Here is a 14,270-nt window from a genome sequence, read left to right on the forward strand (position 1 = left end):
AGTGATCCTCTTAAACAAGGACTCCACAATTTTACAGTCTCCTCATCCTCTTTTTTCCGAGGTTCTCAAAGCTCCAACTCCCAGAGTAGGAGACAGGAGCTGAAATGAGCTGATGTTTATGTGGAACATGACTGACTGTGCTATTAAGTGAAATAGATGCCAGAGGTTTTTGCAAGTGTCTGACAAATAAAGGGAATGGGACTTTTAATATCCCTGGGTCCATGATGAGAGCTGAGCACCCCAGAATGGGCAGGATAGGAGCATAGAGGATCAAGGAACATGAGTGACCACAAGTCAAATCCCGTGGCCCAACCCCGGCCTCACATTTGGTAGCAGCCTGTTTGGGTCAACCCATCGGGGTACGATTCCTCATGACTCTAGCTAAGAAAATACATTTATTCATGCAGTGTCATTATCTGGGCCTCTGTGTGGCAGCAGTTCTGCTTGTGCCAGGGAAAAGCTTTTAAGGTCTTTCCATGTGAAAAGTGCCACAATGGCACTATCATTCAACCTGTTGAATGACAGTACTGAGCTAGGGGATGCACCTGACCATCAGGCATCTATTGAGCCCTTATTGGGACCATTATTATTATTATTATTATTTTGTGACAGAGTGTCACTCTCGTTGCCCAGGCTGGAGTGCAATGGCATGATCTCAGATCACTGCAACCTCTGCCTCCTGGGTTCAAGCAAATCTCATGCCTCAGCCTCCCGAGTAGCTGGGATCACAGGTGTGCACTACCACACTCAGCTAATTTTTGTATTTTTAGTAGAGACAGGATTTCACCATGTTGTCCAAACTGGTCTCAAACTCCTGACCTCAAGTAATCTGCCCGCCTCCATCTCCCAAAGTGCTGAGATTATAGGTGTGAGCCACCACGCCTGGCCAGGGCCCTTATTATTAAGCCTTTGGGAAACCTGGTGGTCCCTTGTTTCTGGGAGGTCATCTTATTGATACCGAACTTACTGCAGACGCCCAGTTAGTATAGTGCACTATAGCCCAGAGCTCCAGGACTCAAGCAATCCTCCTGCCTCAGCCTCCCAAGCAGCTGGGACTACAGGTGCATGCCACCAGACCTGTATGCATGAACACCAGGCATAAAGTCACATTGGGGCCACCCTGGAGGCTGGCTACTGCTAGTAGTGAATTGTGTCTAGAGACCATGAGCTCCACAGGAGTTCAGATGAAAGGGAGAGAAATGAAAGTTAGAGGGCTCAGGGCATGTTCAGATTATTATCTGGTCTATAAGCTAGATCTTGAGGGAATGTCTTTCCTCATTTCTTTCTCTACATATTCCTCCCTTCAGCAAAACTCAGAAAGAAAGGAGGATGGAGGACAGGACTCACAGTCAGAAGGGCAAGAAGGAAGCAGGGAAATGTGAGGAAAAGTTTAAAAATAGTCGAGCAGGGCCTGATTTAGGGGCGGTGAAGAGTAGACTGACATTGAAAAGAATAAAAAGTTTATAAATAATGAAGATGAGGCCAGGCGCATTGGCTCACACCAGCACTTTGGGAGGCTGAGATGGGCGGATCACTTGAGGTCAGGAGCTCGAGACCAGCCTGGCTAACGTGGTAAAAGCCTGTCTCTACTAAAAAAAAAAAAAAAGAAAAAAAAATTAGCCCGGCATGGCGGCACACTCCTGTTAATTCCAGCTACTTGGGAGGCTGAGGCAAGAGAATCATTTGAGCCCGGGAGGCGGAGGTTGAAGTGCGCTGAGATCTCGCCACTGCACTCCAGCCTAGCGGACAGAGCAAGACTCTGTCTCAAAAAAAAAAAAAAAAAAAAAAGATATAATAAGATGAAAGAAGCTGAAAGAAGCAGTGGACCCATCAAGGAGGGCCCAAAAAGCCAAGAAAACACATTTTAACTAGCTGGAGTAGAAAGTAAATGTTCAGGGCCTAAGGCTTTGAAAACAAATTCCTGCAGGTTTGTTTAAACTGGAGGATTTGAGGCTGGGTAATGGATGGTGGGAGGTGTGGGGGTGGAGGAGTGGGGGGTGTGGGGGTGGAAGGGTGGGGGGGGTGTGGGGGTGGAGAGGTGTGGGGTGTGGGGTGGAGGGGTGGGGGGATGTGGGGGTGGAGGGGTGGGAGGGGTGGGGGTGGAGGGGTGGGGGATGTGGGGGTGGAGGGGTGGGAGGTGTGGGGGTGGAGGGGTAGGGGTGTGGAGGTGGCGGGGTGGGGGGGTGGGGGATGTGGGGGTGGAGGGGTGGGGGATGTGGGGTGGAGGGGGGGGGGTGTAGGGGTGGAGGGGTGGGGGATGTGGGGGTGGAGGGTTGGGAGGTGTGGGGGTGGAGGGGTGGGGGATGTGGGGGTGGAGGGGTGGGAGGTGTGGGGGGGGGAGGGGGGGTGGGAGGTGTGGGGGTGGAGGGGTGGGGGTGTGGAGGTGGAGGGGTGGGGGGGTGGGGGATGTAGGGGTGGAGGGGTGGGAGTTGTGGGGGTGGAGGGGTGGGGGTGTGGGGGTGAAGGGGTGGGGGGTGTGGGGATGGATGGGTGGGGTGTGGGGGATTGTGGGAGGGTGTGTGGGGGGTGGAGATGGGTTGGGGGGTTGCTGGGTGGTGTGTGTAAAACTTCTCCTCTAAAGGACATTTGCTTCTACACAAGTTAAGTCCTGATGGGGTCAAGGCAATACCAGGAAAGGGACTTTAATAGCTTCCTTATATCAGAATAGGAAGTACAAGTTGATAAGAAGTTGAAATCCAGTATCCCAACTGGAGGGGAAGCCTCCCCAAAGGAAAAGCTGCAGTGGGAGATAGTCTGTGTTTACACAGCACGCCTGCGATGTCTGCAGTTTACACAAACCGTATCCTCGGGCCAGCCTGAAGATAGAACTGCCTGACCTAGAAAAGCCTGGGTCTGGGAGCGGTGCCCAGCCAGCTCCGGGAGGAAGCGTCTGCCCAGACCCACCCAGCCAGGGGGCTCTAAGCTGCTGGAACATGCTGGGGGCTGGGGGAGAGGGGCGGGGGCTGCCCGCACACTGCTGGCTCCATACTGCAGGCTGGGCAGAGCCATGACAATACCTTAAGTATCCCCTTCATGTCTTGCACAGAATTACAAGTTCAGTTCTTCCAGTTTATTCCAATGAGAAATAGAGAGTACCTCATGACACCCCCACTTCATGACTTTGGTCCACTCATCAAAACCGTAATAAAACCTAATGTTTTGTAGACCACTGTGGGGTTCCCCGGTGCTCCCAATAGGCCGCTCAGTGGTTTGCAGATCTGCGCTGCTTAAAGAAGTGGACATGAGTCAGGCTTTTATGGGTTTGAATGCGCACCATTCTTTGAGTATGACCTTGGACAAGTGCATTTTACTGCTCAGAGCTCAGTTTTTCCATCTGAGCAATGAGGAGAAGGCTAATAGATGAGAAGCCCTTGAACGGTGCCCAGCATGCAGCAAGAGCTCAGCAGACAACAAGCGCTATCATCATCTTATTATCTTTGCATTATTATTCCACATCTCTGTGTCTCTACCCCACGTGGTTCCCCAGCCCAGAATGACCTCCTTCCCCTCTGTTGCCTAGGCGGGAATGCAATGGCCCCATCTCGGCTGCCTCCCAGGTTTGAGGGATCCTCGGCCTCCCAAGTAGCTGGGACTACAGGTGCATGCCACCATGCCCAGCTAATTTTTGTATTTTTAATAGAGATGGGGTTTTGCCGTGTTAGCCAGGCTGGTCTCCAACTCCTGACCTCAGGTGATCCACCCGCCTTGGCCTCCCAAAGTGCTGGGATTACAGGCATAAGCCACCATGCCCAGCCTCTTCCTCTTCTTTTGAAACTCATGCCAAACTCCAGGCTGGTTCTTACTCCCAGAGTCCTGGGCAGCTGTCCCTGCCCCCATCATGGCACAGAGCACTTAGCACTGTAGGAGCTGGGTGACACATTTGCCTCACCCAGGTTGACTGTGATCACCCCATAAACTCTTACTCCCAGCAGCTAGCTCAGTGCCCGACCCAGGGCGGGCACTCCTCACATGTCTGAACAAGGCAGTGTTGGGCTTGTTTCACATAACAGAAAGCACAGTCCATGGGTCAGTCGCTGAGTGCCAGCAGCCTGAGTCCCAAGAGGCTTGCTTTTGACCTGGACTGTCTGCGCGCGGTGACTGGACATTGCGAGACTCAGGGGAGTGGAAGATTAGGGAAGCTGAGGGGAAGGGGAGGAGCAATTTCCCCAGCAGAGCCTCTTCCATGAGGCACAGCAAAACCTAAATTCACATTAGAAGTAATGCATTTCCCAGGGAAGGTGTCAGGGTAAGAAATAGCAAGCCAGAGAGCCCAGGGGTTGCCTTCTAGCCTTTTCCCCTCACTGCTGAGTATGAAGTGTCTTTAATTCGAATGCCATTTGGACCCAGCACCTCAAAGAGTTCCCTAGAACAAAGGAGTGTTTCTCAACAAACTCAGAGACTCAGGGCAAAGTCCAGGGTCACTGTGATTCAGAGGGTGGGGTGGGTGTCACGCATTTTACATTTACTTTTTAAAAACCCATTAAAAAAAAATACAGATTCCAGGGTCTGGGTTCAGTTATCTGTCTTAGGGAGTCATGTCCTAACCAACAGAATCACCCTGGTTCGCTGAACTTTTCAGTGTCCACCCAGTCTCCCAGACACGTAGGCCCCAAGCTTCCTGCCCTCTCTGGCTCTTTCCTCTAAAGAGCTATCTCTAAACAGACTGGCTGGTTTCTAAGTCCTTTGGAGTATGGCTTTATAAAGTCTCTGAATGGTTCTATGGGCTCACATGCTAGCCAGGTGCTTTCACCGCATACCTGAACCACTGCAGTCATCTCCAACCTGCTCTCACTGGATGGTGTCTCTTTTTTCTCCATCCCCTCACAGGCACTGGTGCCAGACAGTTAACCTAAAACAGTGTTCACATTGCCTGCCCCTTGCTCAGAAATATTCCAGTTGGCTGGGCGTGGTGGCTCATGCCTGTAATCCCAGCACTTTGGGAGGCCGAGGCAGACGGATCACTTGAGGTCAGGAGTTTGAGACTAGCCTGGCCAACATGGGGAAACCCTGTCTCTACTAAAAATACAAAAATTAGCCAGGCGTGGTGGCACATGCCTGTATCCCAGCTACTCGGGAAGCTGAGGCAGGAGAATCGCTTGAACCCAGGAGGCAGAGGTTGCAGTGAGCCAAGATGGCACCACTGCCCTCCGGCCTGGGTGACAGATCTCTAGCTAAAAAAAAAAAAGAAAGAAAAAAAGAGAGAGAGAGAAAAAAAAGAAATATTCAAGTGGTTACTGTTTAACGACAGAATAAAATGCTAACCTCATAACCTGAGGTCCAAACCCTTCCCGATTTGACTCTACCCTGACTCATCAGCCTCAGCTTGTTGGTCCAATAATCAAACTGGCTTCCACATTGTCCCAGGCTCACGCCAGCTGCATGCCAGCTCTCTGGCTATTCCACCTGCCTTTCCCTACTCCTTTCCTCATATCCAATCATTCAAAGCTTCTGCCCACTTGCCATGGACTAGCCCAGGAAATAACTGCTAGTTCCAGGTAACTACTGAACACTTGAAATGTGGCTAGTGTCACGAATTGGAATTTATTTTATTTAATTTTAATTAACTTTAAGACTGATCCTTAACTCTGACTAGAAATTGTGTGACCACATTTGGAGCAGCTTGGTTTTGTGAATCTACTTTTTCTACTGCAAATTTTATGAAATCCAAATACAGATGAAGTATCTCTGATGAAAATTTCACATCTGAACTCAGATTGCTGCAAATGTAAAACATACACACTGGATTTTCTTTTCTTTCTTTCCCTTTCATTTTTTCAGAAACAATTCTTCCTCCAGACACACTGGTTTTTTTTGGTGGTGGTTGTTGTTTTTTTTTCAATTTTTTGAAATGAAGTCTCACTCCGTCACCTAGGCTGGAGTGCAGTGGTGCGACCTTGGCTCACTGCAACCTCCACTTCCTAGGTTCAAATGATTCTTCTGGGTCAGCCTCTGGGGTAGTTGGGACCACAGGAACGCACCAACCAATTTTTGTATTTTTCAGTAGGGATGGGGTTTCACCATGTTGGCCAGGCTGCTCTCGAACTCCTGATCTCAGGTATTCTGCCTGCCTCAGCCTCCCAAAGTGCTGGGATTACAGGCACGAGCCACCTTGCCTGGCCAGACACACTGGATTTTGAAGACTTAGTCTCGTATCTCTTAAATGATCTTTATATTGATTACATGTTGAAATAATACCTTAGAGATATTGGACTTGATAAAATATTATCAAAATCAATTTCACTTTCTTTTAATATTTTTATTTATACAATTTTAATTTTTAAGAAACCTCACCTGGACTTTTAACCTTTCTAATGTGGCTACCAGAATATTTAAAATTATCTAGGTGGGCTTGCATTGTGTGTGTGTGTGTGTGTGTGTGTATATTTTGGAGGGACTGGTTCTTTATTTCAAAAAGTCACTTATCAATATTCAGTATTAAAACAGTCACACTATTGATTTCTCTTTCTCCCAATTGACCCCAAAGAGACCACACGAAAGGAGAGTACATTTTAAGCCAATAAGCTGCAGGATGTACACCCAACAGACCTCCTAGAAACCTTACTAGAAAATGGGGACTGGGTAGGGCAAGAAATTTTAAAAGATCAACAAACTGCCAGCCCACGGACTGCCAAGGCTGTCACAGCCAGATGGGGTGGCCAGGCTGCCACAAACCCAAAGCAGCAAAGTTTCAAAATAATATGAAATTTTAAGTTTTGTACATAAGCTATTCAAGATTTCTCCAGCACTGACTGATACAAAGCACAATGAGATGGCACTTCTAGAGACAGCAGCTTCGAACCCAGAAAAGGGTAATGAGTTTCACATGGTTTAAATCAGTGGCAAAAACACAATCTCTTTCTTTCAAGGAGGCAGGAAAGCAATTACGTGGTCACCTCCACATAAGGGAGACAAGATCCATTCTGTAAGCAGTTGAGACGGGGTAAAGATGGGACAAAATTTTGGTCTCAGAGGTCTTACCATCTTAATTTGGTCACTTCTAATGAAAAAAATAAAAAATAGAAATAACATTATCCAACGATATCTTAAAGCTGAAAACGTGAACAGCACATTTTTTGTCCTTGTTGTTGTTTGACTAACTCCTCCCGGAATCACCTTTCTGGTTTGGCTAGTACTTTGTACAGAGCAATGAGGCTTCCCACAGGGGAGTCTCCCCCGGCTCTGCTTGGCTCTCAGTAAGGCAGGCCTCTACCTTTTCCTCTCCTCTATGGAGAGGGGAATATGCATGCACTAAGGTGAAAAGTCACCTTCCAAAAGTGAGAAAGGGATTCGATTGCTGCTTCAGGGCTGTGGAATTATTTGGAATGTTTTACAAATGTTGCTACAAAACCACAAAAAAGGTAAGGACAAAATGTGTACATCACCACCTGCTTTTTAAAGACATTATGCATTGTGCTCACATTCCCTTAAATGTTGTTTCCAAAGGTGCTCAGCCTCTAGCCCAGCTGGAATCTCCGGGAAGAGGCAGAGACAGTTTGGCGAAAAAGACACAGGGAAGAAGGGGGAGGCAAAAGGAGAAAGCAGCCTTCCAGTTAAAGATCAGCCTCAGTTAAAGGGCAGCTTCGGGCAGGCTGGCCTCAGGCAGAGTCTGGGTCAGAGGGAGGAGCAGCAGCAGGGTGGGACTGGGGTGTTCTACATCTCATTCAGGTCAAGCAGAGTCTGGTCCAGCATCCTTTGTCTACAGAGGTGTTCCTCTTTGGTGCATTTCAGTTTATCTTCCAAGTCATCAATTGTCTTTTATAGCTTGGCTACCGATCTCTCTGCAAACTCAGCACAGGTCTCTGCCTCCTTGAGTTTATCACTAAGAATCTTGATCTCTTCCTTATATTTGTCTTCTTTTTGAGAGTATTTTTCTTCAGCAGCACTCAGACACTTCAGGTTCTGGTCCATCAGTCTAATTTGCTCATCCATCTCTCGGCAAGGGGACTCTGCCAGCTCAGCTCATTCTTCTGTGCATTCCAAGTCTCCTTCAATGATCAGTAACTTATAGGCCACCTCTTCATACTTCCTATCTGCCTCTTCTGCAATGTGCGTAGCTTCTTTGAGTTGGATTTCCTGGAGTTCCATCTTTTCTTCATCTTTTAAGGCCCAGTTTTCAATAACCTTCATACCTCTCTCACTCTCATCAGCAGCTTTTTCCAATTCTTCCAGCTTTTGCAAGGCAGTGGCCAGGCGCTCCTGAGCATGGTCCAGCTCCTCTTCAACCAGCTGGATCCTACGGTTCAAGGAGACCACCTCAGCCTCTCCCTGACCCCGGGCACGCCCTTCTCCCTCAACTTCTCGCTGGAGGCGCTCAGCTCGCTCCTCTGCATCATCTGCCTGCTGCTGCAGAACCTGAATCTTGCGCTTCACCGCCTGGATGGTGGTGATCCCAGCCATGGTGCCCACACAGTGACTCGCATTGTATTTATATTAACCGTGCTCCGGTCGCTGCATTCCTGAAGCAATGATCAGCACACCTTCTTTAAAACTCAGCATATGCAAACTCTGTGTTGGTTTTTTAAAACTTCGTATGTATATTATGAACTCATTGTTACCATTTTTTATCTCCATTACCTAGCAGCAAAGGCTACTATTTCTGGACTCCTGTTATGGGACAGGCACTTTGCCAGATGCTTTACATATGTTATCATACTTAACCCTTTCAGCAACCCTGAGGTGTGGGCATAATTAGCTCCATTTTTCAGATAAGGTAAATGATGCTCAAAGAACTTAGGTGGGTCATGACCGGGAACTGATAGATGCATGAGGTGCCAGAGCTGGGATTTAAAAATGCCTGCTGACTTCTTTCTGACCCCACCTCACATCTGATAGGAGGGCATCCATGAAGTATCTGCTGTTGATATTGATGGCTGAAGTTCTGGTTTACCCTGGCCCACACAGGGAAACGTGACTGTCCCGCTCGCCTGTCTGTGAGCAGGCTACGAGACTGATGTCTGTTGTATGCTGTTGTGCCCCAATCTTCCACCCCCACCCCAACATACATACATCCTTAATTAGATCCACTTCATAGCCCACAATGTGGTATTATTTACCCCCCGACCCTTTTCTTTTTTGAGATGGAGTCTCGCTCTGTCACCAGGCTGGAGTGCAGTGAGATCTCAGAGGATCTCAGCTCACTGCAACCTCCGCCTCCTGGGTTCAAGCAATTCTCCTGCCTCAGCCTCCCAAGTAGCTGGGACTACAGGCATGCGCCACCATGCCCAGCTAATTTTTGTATTTTTAGTAGAGACAGGGTTTCACCATGTTGGCCAGGATGGTCTCGATCTCTTGATCTCGTGATCTGCCCTCCTTGGCCTCCAAAGTGCTAGGATTACAGGAGTGAGCCACCGCACCCGGCCTATTTACTCATTTTTAGGTAGCATAGTGTGTAGTAAGACCCAGGACTCTGGTTCTAACAAGTAGAGATGAGCCAAAAGTCTCTTTTCTAGTCATTGCATAGTTCCCTATAGTTCTGGTGGACAGAGACTCCAGCTCCCAACCCTCAGAAATGCAGGAAGAAGGGTGGCTGCCTGGAGATAATGCATACTCATTTAAATTATGTTCAATTATTGCATCTTGGCCAGGTGTAGTGGCTCACGTCTGTAATTCCAGTGCTTTGGAAGGCTGAGGTAGGTAAGTTGTTTGAGGCCAGGAGTTCAAGATGAGCCTGGGCAACACAGCAAGATCCCATCTCTAAAGAAAATGTTTAGCCAGGTGCGGTGGCTCATGCCTGTAATCCCAGCACTTTGGAAGGCTGAGGCGGGCGGATCACAAGGTCAGGAAATCGAGACCATCCTGGCTAGGACGAGACGGTGAAACCCAGTCTCTACCAAACATACAAAAAAAATTAGCCAGGTGTGGTGGCAGTTGCCTGTAGCCCCAGCTACTAGGGAGGCCGAGGTAGGAGAATGGCGTGAACCCAGGAGGCGGAGCTTGCAGATCATGCCACTGCACTCCAGCCTGGGCAACAGAGCGAGACTCCATCTAAAAAAAAAAAAAAAAATTTAACTAGCCGGCTGTGATCATACCACTGCACTCAAGCTTAGGCAACACAGCAAGACCTTGTCACTACAAAAAATTTAAAACTTAGCCAGGTATGATAGTGCACAACTGTAATTCCAGCTACTTGAGAGGCTGAGGCAGGAGGATCACTCGAGCCCAGGAGTTCAAGGCTGCAGTGAACTGTGATTGTGCTGCTGCACTCCAGCCTGGGTGACAGAACGAAATGCAGTCTCTAAAAAAGTAAAAAATTTTAAAAAACACTATTGGGCCTTTATTATATGTCATGCTAGGTGCTGAAGATACAGAATAAGTTAGCTGTGTCCCTTACTTGAACCCCTATTCCGGTGTGGTAGGCAAGGAAGGGGACAATTACAATCTAGGGTAACAAGAGCTGTGATGGAAAGAAGTGAGGATGCCATAGAACCTCAGACACAAGGTACCTTGAGCAGCCTGGGAAAGGAGACTAGGGAAGGAAGAGCTGGCGGGGGGGGGGGGGGCGGCGGGAAGGAAAGGATGGGAACGGGGGCAAGATGGACTGGAAACCAAAAACAAGGAGAGCTTTGTGTGTTTTCTACCACTGCTGGTGAAACTCGAAAAATGGCTGGCACTAAATGGACATAAAATTAACCAAGATAGTAATTTGTCAAAAAAAAAAAAAAAAAAAACTTCCTAAGAAAATGTTGTTATTCTGACCAGCCTGGCCAACATGGTGAAACCCTATCTCTACTAAAAATATAAAAATTAGTCAGGCGTGGTGGTGGGTGCCTGTAATCCCTGAGGCTGAGGCAAAAGAATCACTTGAACCCGGGAGGTGGAGGTTGCAGTGAGCCAAGATCATGCCCCTGCAGAAGGACAGAAGGAAGGAAGGAAGGAAGGAAGGAAGGAAGGAAGGAAGGAAGGAAGGAAGGAAGGAAGGAAGGGAGGGAGGGAGGGAGGGAGGGAGGGAGGGAGGGAGGGAGGGAGGGGAGAAAGAGAGAGAGAAGAGCGAGAGGAAGGGAGGGTGGGAAGGAGGAAGGAAAGGAAAGGAAAGGAAAGGAAAGGAAAGGAAAGGGAAAGGGAAATGTTATTTTAAGAGAAGACTAGGTTGAGGGATGGAGGGAAAGGTGTTGTAGAAATACTTCATAGTTTCTGCCTATTGATAAAGTGATCACTACCATTATTTGTTCCGTCTTTTATGTCAAGGATTAAGTAATTAAGAATAGGACCATTGAGGGTCAGATCTATTAGGAAACAAGACATAAAATTGTTAAGTATGTAGTTTGTTTAGATTTTCCATCAGAACTCATGTTGCTGTCCTTGGTGAGTCTATTGGGTGAAGACTGTTTGTCCCCAAGAGGAATTAAATAGCACTCCTTTTCCCAATTCCTTAATTGTTGTAACAAATTTGCCCCCAGTCTCTGTGGATCTGTGATCCTTAGAAAACCATCTAAGACAGTAGGTGTTAATTTTTTCTTTTCTTTTTTTTGAGATGGAGCTTTGCTCTGTTCCCCAGGCTGCTCTCTGCAACCTCCCCTCCCAGGTTCAAGCGATTCTCCTGCCTCAGCCTCCCAAGTAGCTGGGACTACAAGCACGCACCACCACGCCCGGCTAATTTTTGTATTTTTAGCAGAGATGGGGTTTTATCATGTTGACCAGGCTGGTTTTGAACTCCTGACTTTGGATGATCCACCCTCCTCAGCCTCCCAAAGTGCTGGGATTACAGGCATGAACCACCGCGCCCACGCCCGGCCTGTAGGTGTTAATCTTGATACATCTGAGCACTTTGCACCTTCCACTCTTCTGAATGCCTATGCTTAGCTCATTAATCATGGAGGAAGGGGCTTAGGGGCTTCACACCCTGCCTCAGGGCAGAACTCTCACCTCCTCTTGAAGTGTGTTTAACTCCTTAAGGATAACGCTCTTCCCTTAGCAGAAATCCAGGGTGACAGAATAACTGAGGGACAGTCCAAAATGCATTTTATATCTGCTGTTCTATAAAGTGCCCTTTGGGTTCTTGCCCTGGGTAGCCTTGGGAAGGGGAGTGACCACAGGAGCCTCAGCAGGCTCCCACGGGAAGGGCACAGACAGCCCCTGCCAAACTCTGGCTACTGCATACATTCAAGGCAGTGTTTCAGCTGAACATTCAGTGTCCCCATTGGGATCCACTTTCAGAGTCTAGGAACTTGGAGGTCTAGTTCAGCCCCTGTCAAACAGGGGCAATTTAGATGCTATTGCATTATGTCTTCCCAGCCAGTACCACTCTTAGCTCCAGGCAACAGAGGCCCCTGCCCACCTGTGCTTTAGAGGATCCTGCTCTGGCCCTCACCTGGTGCTACCCCTACGCATGAAGCAAGGCCAAGGGACTTACCAGAGCCTGTACTTCCCCTCAGACCAAACCCTGGGTACGGGGAACTCCAAGGCTCTTCATTCAAGCAGGCCAAGGTCTGGGTGTAGGGCTGTGCTGAGGGAGGACTGCAACACTGATGTGCCCATCCTAGGCCTGAGGGCTGTCCAGTGGCAGCTGCTGGGGGTGAAGGAGTGCACAGAGCATGGGTGTGCAGGCTGACTCATCCACATTCATGCCCATGAGGCACCCCCCATTGCCCCTGACCTTGATGGCATAGATACCAGTCCATCAACTGGACAATGAGCACTTTGATAGAAGAAAATGTGGTAACATGGATAGCCTGCTCTTTTATATAACCCTTACGAAACCCTCTGAAATTATAATGTCCAGTTTCCAGATTAGAATACAAAGCCCAGACCGGGTGCAGTGGCTCATGCCTGTAATCCCAACACTTCAGGAGGCTGAGGCGGGCAGATCATTTGAGGTCAGAAGTTCGAGACCAGCCTGGCTAACATGGTGAAACCCTGTCTCTACTAAAAATACAAAAAAATTAGCCAGGCATGGTGGCACACACCTGTGATCCTAGCTACTAGGGAGGCTGAGGCAGGAGAATTGCTTGAACCTGGGAGGCAGAGGTTGCAGTGAGCCGAGGTCATGCCACTACACTCCAGGCTGGGCAACAGAGTGAGACTCCGTCTCAAAAAAAAAAAAGAATATAAAATGCGCTCCTTTTTTTTCCCCCTTTTGCACAAGCCCCCCGCCCCTTCAGATAAAAGCTCTTGCTCTTACTGTACAGTGCCAGCATCCCTACTCGAACCTCTGCTTTCTGGCTGAAGAAGTAATTCCTTAGGCTCGTAGGAATTAATAAATCCTTCCTCTCTTCAGAGTTGAGATTCTGGATATAACCCTAAATAGGCATTTTTTTTTTTCTTTTTTTTGAGATGGAGTCTGGCTCTCTCGCCCAGGCTGGAGTGCAGTGGCTGGATCTCAGCTCACTGCAAGCTCCGCCTCCCAGGTTCACGCCATTCTCCTGCCTCAGCCTCCCGAGTAGCTGGGACTACAGGCGCCTGCCACGTCGCCTGGCTAGTTTTTTTTTTTTTTTAGTAGAGACGGGGTTTCAACGTGTTAGCCAGGATGGTCTCGATCTCCTGACCTCGTGATCCGCCCATCTCGGCCTCCCAAAGTGCTGGGATTACAGGCTTGAGCCACCGTGCCTGGCCATGTTTTTTTTTTCTTATTGCTGCATCAGGCCCTTTCCACCAGAAATGGATCCTGTCTGGGGACACACCTGTGGCTGTGAGCCTGAGCATGAGAAAGGGAGCGACTATGTTTAAACCACAGAAGGAAGAGCTTTGTAAAGATACAGCAAGAGCATTCTGACAATAACAACATTGCTAAACCTTCAAAGGGCTTTTAAAGAAATTTTGTTGTTCCTTCGTCAAAAAATCTAAAACTAAACCTCCCATTTATGGACAAACACTGAGTCTGGGGGTTCTGTAATCTACTCCTACAATAAATCTGTGTGTATAACTCCCAGTTTACAGATAAGAAAGGCAAAGCTCTCTTCTATTAACTGAGTTCTCCCTGGGGTTCTCCCCACTGTACTGCATTCTTCTCTGGAAAACCAAAAGAATAGCAAACAATCTGATATGGGCCGGGCGCGGCGGCTCAAACCTGTAATCTCAGCACTTTGGGAGGCCGAGGCGGGCGGATCACGAGGTCAGGAGTTTGAGACCAGCCTGACCAACATGGTGAAACCCCGTCTCTACTAAAAATACAAAGATTAGCCAGGCATGGTGGCGCGCGCCTATAATCTTAGCTACTCAGGAAGCTGAGGCAGGAGAATCACTTGAACTCGGGAGGCGGAGGTTGCAGTGAACCGAGATCGCACCATTGCACTCCAGTCTGGGTGACAGAGTGAGATTCCACCTCAAAAAAAAAA

General features: G+C 48.4%; 1 pseudogene across 1 annotated transcript; it reads right to left on the reverse strand.

Annotated features, from left to right (window-relative positions):
- Positions 1-7,567: 7,567 nt before the first annotated feature.
- Positions 7,568-13,260, reverse strand: LOC126938364 (tropomyosin alpha-3 chain-like; annotated as a pseudogene). The gene is made up of 2 exons (XR_007720064.1): positions 12,350-13,260; positions 7,568-8,456 (listed from the first exon to the last, which is right to left on the reverse strand). The product of XR_007720064.1 is annotated as a tropomyosin alpha-3 chain-like (transcript).
- Between the last annotated feature and the right edge of the window lie 1,010 nt (positions 13,261-14,270).

Source organism: Macaca thibetana, chromosome 16 (assembly GCF_024542745.1).
Source record: "Macaca thibetana thibetana isolate TM-01 chromosome 16, ASM2454274v1, whole genome shotgun sequence".
Lineage (NCBI taxonomy): Eukaryota > Metazoa > Chordata > Mammalia > Primates > Cercopithecidae > Macaca > Macaca thibetana.